This window comes from Bos grunniens, chromosome 1, assembly GCF_055505025.1.
Source record: "Bos grunniens cultivar Pamir isolate PY7600 chromosome 1, Bosgru_T2T1.0, whole genome shotgun sequence".
Classification (NCBI taxonomy): Eukaryota; Metazoa; Chordata; class Mammalia; order Artiodactyla; family Bovidae; genus Bos; species Bos grunniens.
In genome coordinates this window covers 83,722,669-83,742,232 of record NC_141165.1, presented here as the reverse complement: position 1 = coordinate 83,742,232, position 19,564 = coordinate 83,722,669, and the positions used below count along the sequence as shown (strand labels likewise).

The 19,564-nt window shown below is 44.8% G+C and overlaps 1 long non-coding RNA gene across 1 annotated transcript; it reads left to right on the top strand.

Annotated features, from left to right (window-relative positions):
• Positions 1-3,358: 3,358 nt before the first annotated feature.
• On the top strand, positions 3,359-9,832 carry LOC147379771 (uncharacterized). The gene is made up of 2 exons (XR_015134164.1): positions 3,359-3,673; positions 9,545-9,832. It is a non-coding gene; the product is annotated as an uncharacterized LOC147379771 (long non-coding RNA).
• Positions 9,833-19,564: the final 9,732 nt, after the last annotated feature.

Below are 19,564 nucleotides of genomic sequence, written 5' to 3'. Positions count from 1 at the left end.
TGTGATCCTTTGCATGTGAACTCATCAAGGTTTTGGTTTAGAGCTGAGCTCTTGTTTGGAGTTTATGACGTTATTCCATAGAAAGGAAAATATACTATTGTGAGATCAAGAAGGTTGCTTCTCCTTGGGTTTAATTTACTGGTCAAACAGGTTAGATTACTTTCACACAGGTAGGTGGAGTGGACAGTCTTCTGCTTCAAGGGCTGGGCTGAATTCACAGGGAGGCTAACGCAGTTTAGCTTATCATCACGGGCCCTTCCAACATGTCCTCATTGCCATTTGTCTTCATGAAATTTGCAAAAATCAGATATTTTAACCACAGTTGGTTAAGAATACTATCTCCACTCTGACTTTCCTCCCATCATACCCCTCAGGACTGTTAAGTGATGTAAAAGTGACTGCAGAACAAGTGTGCCCTCTAGCAAAGAGGACCTTGAGTTGGGAATATTTTCGTTTGGGCTTTGCAAGATATATTGGGTTGACCAAAACTGTCCTTTGGTTTTTAAATAAAAATAAAAGACAAATTTTTCATTTTCACCAAGAGCTTTATTGAGCAGTGTATTAATATTCACTTTTTTGTTCCACTCCCTCCTGCCATTTTTGTCAGGCAACTTCTTAACTCCATCTTCTTAAAATCTTTTATCTTTTTGAGCAAAGTACTATTCCAGGTGCCTTTATAGTCTTCTGGGCTTCCCTTGTAGTTCAATTGGTAAAGAATCTGCCTGCAGTGCAGGAGACCCGGGGTTTGATCCCTGGGTCAGGAAGATCCCCTGGAGAAGGAAATGGCAACTCACTCCAGTATCCTTGCCTGGAAAATCTCATGGACACAGGAGCCTGATGGGCTGCAGTCCATGAGGTTGCAAAGAGTCAGGCACAACTGAGTGACTAACACACTTATATAGTCTTCTGGGGAACTGAAATTTTTTCCATTAAAAGAATTTTGTAAAAACCAAAATACATGGAAATCCAAAAGTGCAGTGACTGGTGAATACGGTGGATGAATCAGTGCTTCCCACCCAAGTTGTAACAATTTTCGCCTGGTCATCAAAGAAACATGAGGTCTTGCAGTATTTAGATAGAAGATTATGCATTTTCTGTTGACTAATTATAGGAACATTATGTTGGGTGTTGCTTTCAGTTGGTCTAGTTGGAAGCTGTACTTGTTGGAATTAATTGTTTGGTTTTCCAAAGAGTTCATAATAGAGGCTGCTGCTGCTGCTGCTAAGCCGCTTCAGTCCGACTCAGTGTGACCCCATAGATGGCAGCCCGCCAGGCTCAGCCATCCCTGGGATTCTCCAGGCAAGAACACCGGAATGGGTTGCCATTTCCTTCTCCAATGCATGAAAGTGAAGGGTGAAAGTGAAGTCGCTCAGTTGTGTCTGACTCTTATCGACCCCATGGACTGCAGCCTACCAGGCTCCTCCATCCACGGGATTTTCCAAGCAAGAGCACTGGAGTGGGGTGCCATTGCCTTCTCAGTCATAATAGAGGAGGCCTTTCCAATTCCACCATTTATACAATATCAGCTTCTTTGGATGAAGACTGGCCTTTCGTGTGGCTGGTGGTGATTCATTTTGCTTGCCCCACGATCTCTCCATTCCACATTATTGTATAGTAACCACTTTCCATTGCCAGTCACAATTTATTTTAAAAAGAGACCATTTTCATTATATTTAAGTAGAGAATCGCATGCAGGAGGTTTTGTAATCTTTTGTATTCTTTTTCTCATAAAAGACACTCAAAATTCTTTTTGCTTTAGTCTCCACATAACTTGGATCTGTATAGGATCGGGTTTCAGACAGCAAAGCTTAATCTTTCAGTGATTATTTAATTCATAGGCCCACCACATCCATGCTCCTTGCTTCCCTCTGCCCCTCCTTACTCTGTTTAAGGAAATTAAGGCTTTCATGTGAAGCTCCCTGCCTATGATCATACAGCCATATGTGGCAGAAATTGGATAAATCCACCCGGTAAGCAGAATGGATGCTGGAACAGACCTCCGGGTCACAGAGATCAGTGGTGAAGGGACTGATGAGAAGCTGAGAGAGCCAGGTAACAGTCTGAAGTGCCACCACTTCATGTGTGACCTGAGATAATGGACTTCTCTCTTTGGACCTTGGTATCCCCATTTGTGCAGGCCCAAAGGAGTTACCTTCTTGTACTGGGTAGTTAGAGAAGGCTTCTGTGATAAAGCCACATGTGAGCAGAGATATAAAGGAAGTAAGAGAGTGAGTCACGTGGGTCTCTGGGCCTTCTCTGAAGAGAAGATAGCAGAGTCCAAGGAAGGGGGAGACACAGTATCTTGGAGGAACAGCAGAAGATCAACATGCTTGGAAGCAGAGTGAACAAGGAGGGGAGAAGTAGGGCTGAGGTTAGAGCCCAGAGGGAAAGGGGATGGGGAGCTTGTGAACACTGACTCGAGGTGACTGATAGATACTTAGAGACTATCTCTCTGTTGCTGCAGAGTGAGGGTGGAGATCAGATAGGAATCTCCCGAAGTTACCCAGGCGTGGCCTAGGGCAGGGGCCAGTGGAAAAGATGCTCACGATTACCTGCAATACAGGCACAAAGTCAGAGGAACCCGGAAAGAGGCATAAGACGGTGGTGCTGGCTGGGAAGAATGAGCAGGGCATCACCAAGCAGGGACAGAGGGCAGAGGGAGCATCAGTTTTGTAGACGAAAGGGTGTCAACAAAGATACATGTGAGAAAAACAAGGGCTACTATGTTCAAGGAGACGCTGCCGTGAGATGACTGGGAGTGAGGGCTTTGGGCTCTGGGCCCTTAGACCAGTTATTCACCTTCCCATCCCTGAGTCCTCATCATAAAATGGGTGTGGTATCAGAATCTACCTTGAAGAGGCTTTGCAACAAGATGGCGCTTGTGTGATGTTTTAGAGACACCCAGTAAACAGTAGCTCTTTCACCACAAGTGCAATTCTATTAAATGCCAGAATGTTCTGTAAGGCTGAAGCATAGGAATGTGATGGGCAGAAGCCCAGGAAACAAGATTGAAAAGGCTGGTCGAGGCCTGACAATGAAGAGCCTTGAACGCTACCCAGTCTGTTTGGGAGACTTGCTTGATTATAAAACTCGCCAGAAGTACTTGTTGAAAATGAGGTTCACCAATCCTCTACCTGGGTTGGGGCCCAGGGAACTGGAGTTCGACAAGAGTCCCAGCTGATCCCTATACAGGTGCCACTCAAGAAATTTTCTTTATTTTATTTTTTTACAATAAGGGTTAGAACGGGAATGCACTCAAAGGCCAGGAGTTGATAGAAAGAAAGTGAAAGTCACTCAGTCGTGTCCGACTCTTTGCAACCCCACGGTCTATACAGTCCTTGGAATTCTCTAAGCCAGAATACTGGAGTGGGTAGCCTTTCCCTTCTCCAGAGGATCTTCCCAACCCAGGGATCGAACCCAGGTCTCCTGCATTGCAGGTGGATTCTTTACCAGCTGAGCCACAAAAGCAGCACTATGTTTCATGTTTCCAGCTTCCCTCATGCAGTCAACAGTGGCAAAGCAGGAAATGTGGCTGAGAGCTGGTAGAGGGAGAAAGCGCGCGGGCTGGGACTGAAGGAGCGCTCTGGGGGCCTTTCCAGAAGCCTGCCTGCCTGGGAGAAGCTGTGCAAGAGATCCGTTGGAGGCTCTGTTCTCAGCCCAGCTCCTACACCCTGTAAGTCGCTCTGTGTGTCTTTGAGTGCTTCTTGCCTCCTCTCAGAGAGGCAACTTCCTCCTCTGATTAAAAAAAAAAAAAAGAATCTAGAGGGCTGAGTTGGGCAAACTCTAAAGTCCCTTCCAGCTCCAAGTTTATCTGTTTATCAAACAGCCTAATCTTCGCAAAAGCACTTGCAACGGCTACAGCCTGGAGACAGTCTTTGCAAAGTTTGCTGTCAGGCTTTGGGGGTTACACAAAGGGCAGAATAGCCCTGCCATCAAGATAAGAGAAGGCACGCTGTCCCAAGGGCTTTTCTCCCCGGCAGCAGCAGTTCACATGCACCTCTGCACACACTGATCTGAGCTCAGGGAGTTGTCTGATTTAACCCTTATCACACTGACATTTGGCGGGGCTGATGTGGAAGCTGCTAGACGGTTAGACGCTGCCAATCTCATGTCTGCCATCCAGGCGCTGCGATGGTGCTCAGCCCATTCTCTGCCTGAAAGAAACGAATTGGGTCCTAGTGACTTCCAAGTGGATGCCTTGGGATTCTGTGGTGTGAAAGCAAAAAAAAAAAAAAGAAGAAGAAGAAGAAATGCCTTTGATTTGGGGGAAGTCATTTATACATTCCAGGCCTCAATTTCTTTAGCTCAAATATATTTGATTGTCTACAGGATTATTTTTATCCTTAACTGTTCTCAAAAACTGTCTGTAGATTTGATAATGCTGCATTCTGGTGGCATAACTTTTACGAAATCCCTTTACAATATCCCCCATCATATTGTGCGATGACCTGACTTTTTTAGAGTTAGCTTAAAAAAAATAATAGTTTCACCCCCTAAGTGCAAAACTGCCTTTCTATTCACTTTATCTCTGTTAAAAGCATCTTTACATCTTGAGGCAAATGGTGGTCACAGTGATCTTCTGCCCCCCTCTCCTCAGCACACAGAGATCTGAGAGCTCCTGGACTTGTCTGATCTGACCCTGATTATCTCATTAAGTTTTAAACAGACTGTGTTCATGTAATTTCCCTCTAAAAATTCACAAAAATCTCTTGATATATTTTCTGAAGGATAGACGGGGCTGGGGATGGGGAACGGGAATGATAAGTCCGTAATCACTTGCTAATTTATTTCCTCCATCCTGCGGTGTGGAGATAATCATTTGTATGTGGGGGGCGGGGAATGTAAAATCTCAGGAAAACATACCAACAGTGTGAGGGGAGGAGTTTTGTGCTTGGAATAGCATGGTTGACTAACCAAGAAAAGTAAAGTCATAACATTTTTATTAAAAAGGCTGGAGGAGGTAAGGTGGGTAGGAGTTAGTTCTAGAGCTTGGATTGCTCCGGTTTGGCTTGTTGTCATCTGCCTTCTGCAGAGCCAGCTGGGGCACCATTATTCCTGGGAGTTTTCTTTTTTTTTTTCCCCCTGAGGCCTCCTTGGAAGTCTCCCATACCCGAGGAAGGCACTGGTCTTCCCACAGAACAGCAGGACTGACCTCCCTTCTCCATAGCTCCCTGCCCTCTGGATTCCGAGCCTGTGATCTGGCCTGGAGGCTTTGGGGGGACCCCCATCCCCCCATCACTACCATGAAGTGAAGCTTCAGAGGGCAGGGGAGTCAGATCCTGAACACACCTTCCATGCCCCCCACTATGACTCACTGTGCCCCCAACAGTCACTGTCCATGTGCCAGTTCGAGGGGGGCTCCTCCAACTCCCCCTCAGTGGCTGAGGCCCACAGAGGTGGAGTGGGAGGCTGACCACTGAGGCCACTGAGGATATGTGGCAGCACCTGAGGAGTTGCTTTAAGTAATCTCATCCAGGAGTGTCGACGTGCAGTTTCTGTTTGAAAGTGCTCATGACAAATATTTAGTGAGGCCTTGGAAAAGCCCTGTGCTTGCGCGTTCCATCCCATAAAGAGAAGAAAGAAATGCGGTTCTGTCCTAAGCCAACCGAGGGCTGCTGGGATGGGCACACTCACTCGCCTAGCACTCTGAGAGCTTAGGACACCTAGCTGTGGGTTCCTTCTCTGCTGGGGGACTGGAGGCTTGCCAGTGGCTGGGGACCCCCCAGGAGCAGGCAGTGGGGGCACGGGTGGGATGGCAGAGGCCACCCTGAGGACATTGCAAAGCAGGTGACCACCTCTGCCCTGACTGCACACGCACAGAATTCCAGTGGTGTCTGCCAGACCCAGGCCTTTACTTCAGCTAACCTACCACGGACCTTCAAGCAACAACTTATGGACACCAACTCTGCCCTTCTTGCTGGCCTCATTTCTCTTAAACCAAGACCAAAATCTGGGTCCTTTTGACTGCCTATTTCTTCAGCTTTGCACACCCCCTGATGATCTGATTTTTGGCCTAGTATCTTCTATTCTGTCCTCACCAAACCCTATCCCCTCCGTCACCCACACATAACCAGCCCCTAGCCCCATAGCCCTCTCCAGCCCTCTCTCTCAGATACCCTGGGCGTGCCTGTTGGCTCAGACGGTAAAGAATCTACCTGAAATGCAGGAGATGGGGTTTCATCCTGGGGTCTGATCCCTGGGTCAGGAAAATTCCCTGGAGAAGGGAATGGCAGCCCACTCCAGTATTCTTGCCTGAAGAATCCCATGGACAGAGGAGCCTGGTGGGGTTGCAAGAGTCAGACAGGACTCACTGACTAACACTTTCACTTTTCTCCCCAGGGGACCATCTGGCCATGGCTCCAGGGATTCAGGATACCATCCTGACTTCATCTAGTCCTTACAACAGTCTCCTAATTGGTCTGGCCCTCTAGGTTCCCAGCAATAAAGAAGAATTGATGACTAGAATTGTTTAGCCTAGAGAAGATTGAAGAGAGTAACCAGATAGCTGAAGTGCTTCTGTGTAAGTTGAGGGGATGTATTTGTTCTCCTAGGTCCCAGTGAGCTGGGGAACTAGGGCTGAGGGCTGGAGGCATCAGGAGGCTGAGTTGGCCTCACAGTAGAAAGACTCCCTAGGAGAGCTCTCCAAACTGGAAAGGGCTGCCTCATACCTCAGCCTGACAGGCTCAGTGGATAATCAGCTGCTGGAGAGATTGGAGGCGTTTAAAGAGCCCTTCCTGCCTCTGCCTCAGTGCATCCCAAACATAGGGGCTTAAATAACAGTGTTTTATTATTTCTCATAATTCTCTTGGTTGGTTGAACTCAGTTGAGCAGTTCTTGTGATGCTTCTGCTGTGAGTCACTGAAATATCTGCAGCAACAGCTGAACTGAAATTGGAGGATCTATGATGGCTCACTTGTGTGTTCTGAGCCTTGGTGCCAGCTGTCCATGGGGTCTCCTTGCTCAATGGTCTCCTCTCTTTCAATTTTTTTTTCAATACTTTTATTTATTTACTTATTTTTTGCTGTGCTGGGTCTTTGTTGCCGCACAGGTCTTTCTTTAGTTGTGATGCACAGGCTTCTCATTGTGGTGGCTTCTCTTGCTGTGGAGTACATGCTCTAGGGCACACAAGTTTCAGTAGTTGAAAGTCCCTAGGCTTTAGAGCACAGGCTCAATAGCAACGAGCTTATTTGTTCAATGGCGGGTGGGATCTTCCCAGATCAGGGATCAAACCCATGTCTCCTGCATTGGCAGACAGATTCTTCACCACTGAGCCACTGGAGAAGCCTTCATTCAATTATTTAGCCCACGTTTCCTCATATGGTTTGGAGAGTTTTGTGTGAGAACAGAAAATGCAAACCTGAGCAATGGTATACAGACAGTATTGCTTCTGCCACATTCTATTGGCCAAAACAAGGCTAGATTCAAGGGATGGGGGACTAGATCTCCACCATTTGATAGGAGAAGCTGCAAAGTATTTGTGATCTACCATAGTAGATACATTAAATCTACCATACTTCTTGAATTGCCTCTGCTTCTGGGTATGCTGTGTGATGTTACAAGATTCTTTGTTCCTGGTAAGGACCCATGTGGTACATTTCTATACCTGTGAAGAAGGGTTTATGTGGACACTGGCTGCCTACTGCATCCCTCCCCATTCTTCTTTTTGGGGGGGTGCCTACTCCATCTCTACATAGTCTCATGCTGTAGGGGAAACTGGTCTCTTTGTTGATAGGGCTGATTAGTCTAATGGATCACTGACTGGCCCAGGAATTCAGGCCACCAATAATCTCATGGCATTACTTGCTCAGAGATTGGTTAGGAAAAGGCATGTATAGGCATATCTCAGAGATATGGTTCCAGATCACTGCAATAAAGTGAGTATTGCAATAAAGCAAATCATACACATTTTTTGGTTTCTTGGTACATATGAAAGTCATGCTTATATTATTCCGTGGTATATTAAGTGTCTAAAAAACTGTTAGTGTGTTAGTCACTCGGTTGTGTCTGACTCTTCGCAACTCCGTGGACTATAGCCCACCAAGCTTCTCCATCCATGAGATTTTCCAGGCAAGAATACTGGAGTGGGTTGCCATTTTCTTCTCCAGGGGATCTTCCTGACCCAGGGATCGAACCCGGGCCTCCTGCATTGCAGGCAAATTCTTTACCATCTGAGCCACATACATTAATTTTAAAATATCTTATTGTTAAAAATGTTAATTATCATCTGAATACACAGTTGCCACAAATCTTCAATTTATAAGAAAAACAAAATGAAAACAAAAACCAGTATCTGTGATGCTCAATAAAGTGAGCTATAATAAATAAGGCCTGCCTCTTATCAAGTACAGGCCAATGAGCCATATGAGAGGAAATTTTTCTAAGGACTTCTAGGAAAGAATTTTCCTCGTGTTTAAGAAAACTGAAAAGGAAAATTTCTCTTCTGTTGTATATAGAAATGAGACTTGGAACTGCTGACATCTTGTTATTAAACTAAGGATGAAGCCATGGTAGAAAGGAGGGCAAAACCCAGGGAACCACAGAGCAGAGGAACAGGAATCCTAGTCCCTCCAGCCTGATCCCTGGCCTCTAAGACTGGGCTTGCTTCAGGTCCATGAGCCAATAACCCCTCTTTATTAGTTAAGTCAATTTCAATGAGCTTTTCTGATACTTGCAGTTAGAAGTACCATAAATGACCTAGGGCCTGAAAATGTTAGATGACCAACCTAGCTACTCTGTTAGTGGGCTACAAATCAGATATTAGCTTTCTGTCTTTTTTTTTTTTTTTTGCCGCACCTTGCAGCTTGCAGGATCTCAGTGTCCCAACCAGGGACTGAATCCACCCTCTGGCAGGGAAAGCCTGGAAGCTTCAAGTTGCAAACTTTCACAGATGCAGACATGAGTTTGCATGTCCCGCCACATACGTTAGTTCTGCTTCAGGAGGCACTGCTAGTGTTTGAGACCTAGGACCCAAATATAGAATGGCACACAAAGGTTGCAACAGCCTTTCATGCTACCATGTCATTTACGATAGAAAGAAAAGAGCTGCCACCCAGACGTCACTGGGTCATTTTTTCAAGAATTGAATCCAGCAAGGAACCAGAACCTTTGCCATCAGCATGAGGCATGAGTGAAATTGCAGCTTGCCATCCATCTCCTATTGCTGACCATCCTTCAGTATCATCCCATCTCTCATCGCCTATCCCTCCTGCAGTCAGTAACTCTTCTTACCTGTCACTGGATGCCAGTCTAACACAGGCCAGCTATTGTACTGTACTACTGTACTTTTCAAGGTACTGCACTAAAAGATTAAACATGTTTTCTTTACTTTTTCGTATATTATCGTGGAAAGTATTATAAACCTATTACAGTATAGTACTATATGGCTGATTGTGTTAGGTGGGTACCTAGGCTAAATTTGTTAGACTTAAAAACAAATTGGGCTTTCAAATGTGCTCTCAGAACAGAACTCATATGTATGTAGAGGATTTACTGTATTGGCTTGTAAAAGAGAATAACTAATGTATTTTTTGTTTTGCTTTCCTAGAGAGTAGTGAAATAGAAGATTTATTATGTCAGAATGGAATGAGAAATACCTTTGAACATCATCTGCTCAACCAGCTCACTCAACAGATAAGGAAACTGAGATCGGGACACTTCAGTACAAATATGCCTCGGATTTCCTGATGCTCTTCACCGCGTCCACAAGCGTACATTCACACGCACTGGGGCATGGGGCCCACCATGATAGGCATACTGCAAATGTGAACTTCAGAACAACCACCTTGGAAATCTGTTTGGCAGTTTCTTAAAAAATTAAACATCATTTACCCTATGGTCCACCAATTCCACCCCTATTTACTCTGGAGAAATGAATTTACATGTCTTCTAGAGTAGGTTTATGGCAGCTTAGATTCATAATTGCTAAAAAGTGGATACATCCTAGATGTCCAAAAATGGGTAAATGGATAAACAACAAATTATGGTATTTGTGGTATATCCGTCCAATAAAATACTACACAGAGAGAAGGAAAAAAAAAAGGAATTAACTACTGATGCATGCAACAACTTGCATAAATTTCAAAAGCATACTGAGTGAAGGCAGTCAGACACAAAAAAGAATACGTGGTACTCCATTTGTATGACATTCTAGAATAGCAGCTTCTACCTGTGGTGAGGGGAGTCAGCCCCGTGGTTGACTGCTCCATGCTGAGTGTATGTGTGTGCAGGGATATCGACTAGGAAGGGGCAAGGAGGACATTTCTTGTGGGGATAGAAATGTTCTGTGTCTTAATCAGAGTCTGGGACCCATGACTGTGTTCATTTGTCAAATTTGATTAAGCACTTAAGATCTTAGTATTTGACTGCATGTAAATTATGCCACAAAGCATTTTTAAAAAATGAATTTCTAGCCACAGACTGGAAGGTACAATATTAACACTCAATCTGGTTAAGAAGAAGGTGAATGAGCCGAGGATGGTCAGGCTACTGGAATGAGTCTGCCATGGTGGATCCTGGAATCCGGAGCTTGGGAAAGTGCTCTCTGTTTCCGCTGTGCTGATGGCGGGCCAGCCAGCTTCCTGTGTAGGCTGCCAGCCCCCAGCTGTCAGGCTGGGCCCAACCTCAGCTGCTGTAATAGTAGGTTGGGAGGGCCATTTCCTCCCAGCCCTGTGGCCACATCACAGGGACCAGCCATTCCCCACCCCCTGGCCTGCTTCCCCAACTACTGACTGTGTTCACCAAAGAACCTGCCTTTTCCCTGCTCTCACATACCCTCCTAGAGCCCTCCTTGCTCTCAGGCAGCACTTGCCATCACTCAAGCTTCACGGGTGATAAACTCTGGCTTTCTGACATTCCCAGACTGCTCTACTGGATCACTGCAGCCAGACTTTCTTCTTCTTTTTTTTTTTTAATTACCATTTGTGTTTTCTTCATATTTCCTGCCAGATTGTCAAATCAGGGTCTCTCCAGATGCCAACATCTGGTATTAAATTGCACGTCTGGGTAATCTTCCAAAACAATGTTTTTTAAGAGTCAGGGAACTTCTTTTGTTCACATTCTTCATCTGTTTAAATCGTATCATGTTCTCACACTGATTTCTCCACTAAAACATATCTTTCAGGAGGTCAAAGCTGGCCTGTTTAAGACAGGCCTAATGCTGGCATTAGCCTACAGGTTGCTTAGAGGATATGTGATCTGTTGCCTTTTTTTTTTTTTTTTTCTTTGTGGTTCCCTTCTCCTTTTCTATCTTAAAAAATTAATAAATCACAAACCTTTCATTGAATAAGCATGAAATGAATTCAGCTTTTCCTTTATTCCAATGTTTATATTTTTAATGTAAGATGAAATCTCTAAGAAGCCAGACATATGGTACCCAGACGAAGTCTGCTTGTCTCAATCTAGGGCTGGAGGTGCTTTTAGAATGCGGCGGCCGCATGCAGTGCGTGTGCCCCAGCTGGGAATGTATGCCTGGGGTGGGGAGGATCCACAGCTTGCTTCCTTGTGCTTTTCCTATCACTGTAGAGACCTGCCTTCCTCCTTGGTAGGATCAGGAAGTGAGGATGCCCAGGCGCACACCTAGCTGGGGGTGTAAGTGTCAGTACCTGCCCGAGAGATGGAGACATACTTCCAGTCCCAGTGCTGCCACTCACTCATAGGGAAGTCTATTCCCCTCTCTTGGCTTCCACCCACTTGAGCCTTGGCGTGGATCCATTAGTTTCCATCTCAATGTGTTTTTTTGGACTGGTTCAAGGGGATGGAGCGTTGGTGGGGGAAATGGAAGAAATGCCCTAGGGAGTGGGCTCCTGGCCACCTCCTGCTTCTCCTACAATTAGAGCCAGTTCACTTTGTTCTGTTTTATATCTTGGGCTTCCATGTAAACCCAGGCAAAACAATAACAAAACAAGCCCTTTTTGGTCCATGTCTAGCCCTAAGGTTGATATGTGAAGATTAATGTTTCCTTCCTGGAGCTGAGCCATGGGGGACAACCTGCCTGATGCTCAGAGCCCGCGACCACCATGCAGGAGACAGTACAGGCAAGGAGTGATCCTGTGAGCTCTGCTAATTCAGTATGTACACTGTCTGGGAAGTACCCCTTCCCTCCCTCTTCTCTTCCTTCCTTCTGCCCTTCCTTCTGTCCCTCCTTCCTTCCCTTCTTTCTCCCAGAGCGCTTCCTGGGGTTTGGCCTGCACGATCTAGATCTTTCAGTGGCAGTAAATTCCTTTCACACTTTGAGCTCTTTCCAAGTGAATTTGGAGGTGAGGGTTCCCAGCCTCCTGTCTAGACACCATTTCAGTGTGCAGATGGAGTCGGGCCCAACTGGGATTCTCCCACGAGCTGACCTGGGCCCATATGTGGTTTCATCAGTCTATAAGGAGCCAAGTTCGACTGCCCACCGGAGGGTTTTCAAGCCGCCAGCTGTTCTGAACTGCCTTCTGCCAGGAATGTGAAGTGCTGAATCAGCAAAAATTAGGTGCCTTGAGAAGAGACTGGGAATAACGTGAACTTAAAAATGCAGCACAGTCCTACCACAAAACAAACGTGGAACAAAAGGTTAATTCCACGGATAAACAGCTCTCGGTGGTACTTGGCTGAGCAGCTGGGTCCCATTTCATGATGCCATTCTGCCAGATGTTCCCTTCTATTAATACATTCTGCTAAAGCCAAGATGAAACACAGAACTGGAAGGCTGCGAGCGTTGCTGGTAACACCATGTGGCAACATGCAGAAACAGAGGAAGCCCTGAGAGTGTCCTACGGGGGGTCGCTTGTTTCCAGAAAGACCCAGGGCCATGAGGGGGGCCCCTGTGTATGCTGTTTGTACCTCGTGAGACAGTGACTGGCCTGGGACATCATTTAACAGAAATAAGTGAGAGAAGAGGGAGGCTCACCTGACTTTCCACCCCTTACATGGATTGACATAATTTAAGAGACGGAGGTGAAGATCACTCTCTGAGTTTCCTCAGTCTGGGGATCTCAGACTCTGTCTCTTATAGTGTTTCCCTTTGTACACAGAGTTCCCCCATCAATCACTCAATCATTCATTCTGTGACTGTGCATCTCCCTTAGACTAGGCACTAATTGCCTCCTATTTTATTTAGTGGCATGGCCCCCTGTGTTTCCTGAGGGCAAGATCAAGACGAATTCATCTTTGTAGATTCTGTAAGTTATTAAATATATGTTCCTGTGATGAGTCATAGTCAGAAGGCTTGGTTTTAGTTTCCTGGCTCCCTGTCTGAGAGACATAGCTCCTGTCTGGTCCTATTTGAACGATGGATGGTGAGGGTGTGAGCCTGGGCGCTCTGCACTCTGCAGGCAGAAAGAACAAAGCCGCTGCTCTAGAGGTGTTCTCCATCATGTTGAAAACTGTGTCCAATCTCATTGTCCGCAGCAGCAGGTAGCTGTGAAAGACAGTCGAGGCCCCCATTGTGATTGCCTTGGCTGCAGGTGAAAGGTCGCTTCGCAGGCAAGGCTCTGACCCTTAACTTTTTTGTTGCGAGTGTCACAAGGTAAATTAATCAGATTTATGGCATTAAGCTCTGCCAATATCTTTATCCTCTCAGCTCCTTTTCTCTAGCAAAACTTTCTCTCATAAGGAAAAAAAAAATCTTTTTTTTCCCCCTGTGGAAGGGGGAAAAAAAATGCTTTTTGTTTCTCTCTCACAGTTTCTCTAAATAGTGAACATGTGGATAAGGCACGGAAAACACCGCATTCCCTTTCTCCCTGGAATAGCTGAAGGAGCCTTCCTGTAAGCGAGCTTTGCTGGCACTTAATCTAATGCCCCAGAGCATGAGGACAATGAGAAGGCAGGTTTTGCTGGTGGTGATAGGCTTTAGTTCTCTTCTTTGACCAGAGCAACTCAAGAAAAGTCCATTGACGAGATGCCACCAGGGAGGACGTGGGTGTATGTTTCATCTGGACCTGGCCCGAGGGCAGTCCGGGAACCAGAGCAGCATTTCTGAGGGGCAAGCAGGTTGGAAGCAAAGGAGCAGAGACTCGCCTGGTCCCCAAGCCTGAGGTTGGAAACCGCCTCCCAGCAGGACCGGGAGGGAGGCTGCGGAGGCCGCAGGTGCTTTTTAGGCAGCCTTGCAGGAGAGCGCCAATTTCCTGCTGCTAGAAATTTGTCTGCAAATTTTTTCTCATTCAGAAGTGACGGGGTCCAGGAGACACTGGCTAGATATGATAACTTGATCAAGGCTTGCAAGGGCGACCCAGATGCCTGGGAACTGGCTGGAAGAGCATGTGTGCCCCTCTAACCTTTCACCAGGGGGAACTGATGGCTTGCAGCTGGCAGGTTTCATCCCTCTAAGCTTGAAAGGGTCAATGTTTTAGACTCAGAGCCCTGGAAATAGTGTCTTTGCAGAAAAAAGAGAAGTTGAGCGATAAAGGATCATTTCCTCACATGAATTAGCAAAGTAAAATAAGGATTGGGTCCTATTGACTCAGCTAGCATTTCCTGGGCACCTACTATGTGCTAAGCCCCGTTTTAGACAGTGGATATAGCAGGGAATGCCTCAAGCAAAGTTCCTGCTTTCATGGAACTTACAGCCTGTTTGGGAGAGACGGGCAGTAAATAATTATGATTTCCCCATTTGTCAAGGGTTTAAAATGGTATAAAGAACAATCAACCAGGATCAAAGGATAAAGCAGGATGATGGGGGTGGGGTGGGGAGTGATACTGGATAGATACAGTGGATAGGAACATTCTTTCTGATAATATGACATGACCTGAATAATTGGAGAGCAAAGCCTATTGATAACTGGAGCTAGGCCTTCCTGAAAGAGGATTTAGCACCCATAAGGCCCCTGGGGTGAGTTTGTTCCATGTGTTCAAGGAATATTCTTTTACAGTTATGTTTTACTTATGAGCGCAAAAACAAAGTCACTTTTTTTTTTTCTGTTTATGTTGCTTTATTACAACAATAAGTCACTTATTGTTGTGATTACAACAACAAAGTCACTTAATGATGATAATAACAGTGCTACCACTTTTGTGACAGTGTTGTTATGAGGATTAAATGAAATGATGCTTATTATACATTGCATAGTGTCTTTGCATAGTAAGAGTTTAATAAATGTTAATTGCCTTTATAATTATATTTAGTGTTTACTAAGGATTTGACAGTTACAATAATGAAGGATATGAATAAATCAATAAATAAATGAAGGATGTGAAATCCACAGATGGGAAATGATTATCCCAAGTTTATACTGCAGGTCAGTGGCAACTGGAAGCAGCCTGGGTCTCTAGGGTTGATGTACAGAGTCACCCAGGAGACCTGCTGATCTGAATGGGACTTTACCTGAGTGGGAATAAACTTATATTGTATTAAGCCACTGAGATTTGGGTGTTATTTGTTATGGCAGCTAACTTTACTTAACCTGACTAATTCAAAGTATCATGAAAAGGGCAAAATGACTGAGACTGTGCCCCTCAAATATCAGAGCTCATGGCTTTTGGAGGAGAAACTGTGTTACCCTGAGAAGGTAGTAGAAGAAGAAACTATGAAATCTTGCTTCTTGGGGTTCATTTAGACCTGGTTCTTCACAGGTTATTTTGATTTTCCATCATTGGACATGACTCTTCTTAAGCTGCATCATTTATAACAGAGGACGTTACATGCTGCTGAATGTCATCACTTTGAAAACAGAAGGATACTCTTCGAGGAGGGTGGGAACTAGAGGAAAGACAAAGTGAAGAATGAATAAATACAACATCATCACATATAATGTCCTCCATCTCACCTCCAGAACTTTCACTGGTCACCAGGGTCTCTCCCCAGTCCCAGCCCCTGTCCCTTAGTTACACTGGACCCTGAACGTGCCTGGATTTTTTCAGTACCATTTTGTTCCTACTAGTCCCTCTGCCTGAGACATGTCCATCTACTTCTTTGGCAAAACCCTATGTATCCTTCAAAGCTTTGTCTGAATATCACCTCCTCCAGGAAGCCTTCTCTCTTCCCTAGTCAAAATTCAGCATTTCACGCCCTGCACTCCCACAGAAGATCCATGTTGACTAGTGGCCACGTTTTGCCTTTTGCTCCTCTTGTCTTTGTATACACCTGGTTCCCATGCGTGACAGCATGCTTCCCAAGGCCAGGTGTTGGGCCTCGTTACTCCCCAAACCGACCAGAGGCAGGATTCCGTTTGGAAAGAGATGAAATAAAACAATATTTCCTTTTTTTTTTTTTTAAGATAATTTAAAATGGCAGGGGGAGCATGCTGAGAAAATCCTCTTTGGAAATTATTGGTATTACCTCTTAACAAACATTCTCATCCTCATATATATACATCTTCCACTGGGCCCCTCAATTCCATGGGCAGACGGAGAGAGATGGTGTATTTTGCTGTTGCCTTTATGTTGATGTTCAAACTCCTCTTCTCTGCTCACCCCCATCAATTATTGAATGCTTAAAAAAAAAAAAAAAAAAACCTACCCCAGCAGATGTGTGCGAGCTGTTTGATCTTGAGACTGAATAGGAACGAAAGTATCCGAGACTCAGATTATGGTACAGAAGAGAAAAAAAATCTTAACAGGAGCTCTGTGAAGGAGAAAGTTTAGCTTTGATCTTACTATTGAATTTTGCTAGTGGGGGTGTGTGTTTATATCTATTCCTGTTTATCTTTTTAGCTCCAAAATTCTGCTGCTATGTCTGCCTTTTGTAACACTACAGAAAGGAGTTTTGTCTGGTTCTGTGCAATGCGATTTAAGTCATTTAAGGTAAGAATTTAATTTCTCTGGGAAATAAGGAGAGGACTGTAGCTTAATTTATGGATATCTTTTCCTTTAAAGGATTCGAAAATAATTGGGGCCACTTTATCTCAAACCAAATGGAAAAGAGGCCTATTAAAAAGTAAAGAGGCTGTGCTTCCAGACGACGAGGTCTGACTTTTTCGTTTAATTCCTAATTTGCACATCTTCCTCACTAAAGAAAGTCCAGACCTTAGAAAGCAATCTGACCTTGGTAATCTAGAAGGAGGGAATTAAAGTGCATTTGTTAATAGTTAAATTCTATTTTGTAGAAGTTTCCCATGAACAAGATCTCTTCTTTTTAAAAATTTGATAATTTAAAAAGTTAATATATCTTGAGAAATTAAAAATAACTTCTTATTGAAGAATAGTTGATTTACAGTGTTTCAGGTGTACTGCAAAGAAAACTGTAATTCAGTTTTGCATAAATATACATAAAGAATTACTTCTTTTCCAGGTTCTTTTCCATTAGAGGTTATTATAAGACATAGAATATAGTTACCTGTGCTATACAATAGGTCCTTGTAACTTGAATAATTTTAAAAGACACCTTCTCTGATATGCTGATAATTTAGTATAATGACACTGGAGTGACACAAGAATTTTAGTTGTTCATGCAACTTGTAGAATTGTGGATTTTTAATGCATTGTAGCATGAAATGGAGGCCATCCAATCTCACTATTGATTTTTCCTCTTGATTTGAGGACTACTGAAATGCTTATTATAACCTTCCTGTTCTTGCATGCATTCTTCAGTCTGTGTATTCATTCATTTAGTCAATATTTATTGAACCTACTACGTGCCAGACACATTGCTTACACACATCTAATCTGCGGCAGGCATTGAAAAAGCAGATGTTTATTTGCATCTCAAAGCATAAACCAGCAAGAGTTCCTAAATTAGGTACACAGACTCCTCCTAGACAGCTCTTCTCAGAATTTGTTTTACTTAGTTTGCCTAGGTATTTATTCAGTGTGAGCCAAGTATAAAGCACCCTGCTAAGCACTGGCGTGAACAGGGAGATGGATCACAGACAGACTTGTCTTTTCTAAGTGACTTGGGAGTTGGTGAGGGACACACAGAAGTATCTCCAGGAAATGAATAGGTGTGAGAGGATGGAGTGGAGGCAAACTCTCAGAGAAAGGAGATCCCTGGGGCCTGGGGCTAAGGTCGGAACTTGCGAGCTTCTAAATATCAAGTTGGAATGTCAGCATTCTGGTGTGGAAGGAGATCCATGGGCTGTGAAAGGCACTAGGGAAGCCTTCTTGGCCAGTCCAAGATGGGAGCTCACACTCCGAGAGCACCTTTTGCCTGCAGGAGCTCCAATACTTTGGCCACCTGATGTGAAGAGCTGATTCATTGGAAAAGACCCTGACGCTGGGAAAGATTGAGGGCAGGAGGGGAAGGGGGTGACAGAGGATGAGATGATTGGATGGCACCACTGACTCAATGGACATAAGTTTGAGCAAACTCCGGGAGATGGTGAAGAGGAAGGGAAGGCTGGCATGCTGCAGTCCATGGGGTCACAAAGAGTTGGACACAACTTAGCAACTGAACAATAGTAAAGCCTGCAAAATGGTGGGATGTAGTTCACAATGTTCTGAAGACTCCAGAGAGTATCAATTCCCAGTTAAATGAAGGTGCCACTAGAAGAAAAACTGATAACCAACCCCCCCGACACACACACCCTAAAAAGACTTTCTAAAGACTTGTGTGGTTGACATAATCAGGAGTGTGGCACTTAAACTCTTATTTGTGAAACAGAGGTCTCAGTGTTGTTTTGTGGATTAAGTAAGATGGTGTTAAGTATTTGGCATTATGCCTGTCAGCTGTGCATGTGTGCTAAGTCACTTCAGTCATGTCCGACTATTTGTGACCCTATGGACTGTAGCCTGCCAGGCTCCTCTGTCCATGGGATTCTCCAGGCAAGAATACTGGAGTGGGTTGCCATGCCCTCCTCCAAGGGATCTTCCCAACCCAGGGATCGAACCCAGGTCTCCCACACTGCAGGCAGCTTCTTTACCATTGGAGCCACCAGGGAAGCCCAAGAATACTGGAGTGAATAATCTATCCCTTCTCCATGAGAACTTCCCAACTCAGGAATCGAACCCTAGTCTCCTGCATGACAGGTGGATTCTTTACCAGCTGAGCTACCAGGGAAGTCCATGCCTGTCAGGTAGTAGATGCTTATTAAGCACCAGCAATTTTTCCACTTCTTATATATATTTCTAGTGCCTTTCATTCAGAGAAGGCGATGGTACCCCCCCACTCCAGTATTCTTGCCTGGAAAATCCCACGGACGGAGGAGCGGACAGGACTGAGCGACTTCACTTTCACTTTTCACTTGCATGCATTGGAGAAGGAAATGGCAACCCACTCCAGTGTTCTTGCCTGGAGAATCCCAGGGACTGGTGGGCTGCCGGTCTATGGGGTCGTACAGAGTCAGACATGACTGAAGTGACTTAGCAGCAGCAGCAGCAGCAGCAGCAGCAGCAGTGCCTTTCATTGGGTTTCAATAGGTGCATACAGCTTTTATCTTATGATAGAAGTTGAGGTTTTCAAATTTTTTCTTTGTTTTTTAAATCTTTTAAAGATTATTTTTATTTGTTTATTTTAATAAAGGTTTAATAAATACTTGATCAATGTTTCTTTTTAAACATATCAAGATCTGTAAGTCCTTCCACACTGGTAGTGTCAGGGGTGGTCTCTTTGATAAGAGTGCCTCTGTCACATTGCATATACCGATAGGCCCAGTGTAGCTAACAGGTCCCCTTCTGTGCCCCCTGGCCACCCCACCCCACCACCACACTGTAGTCC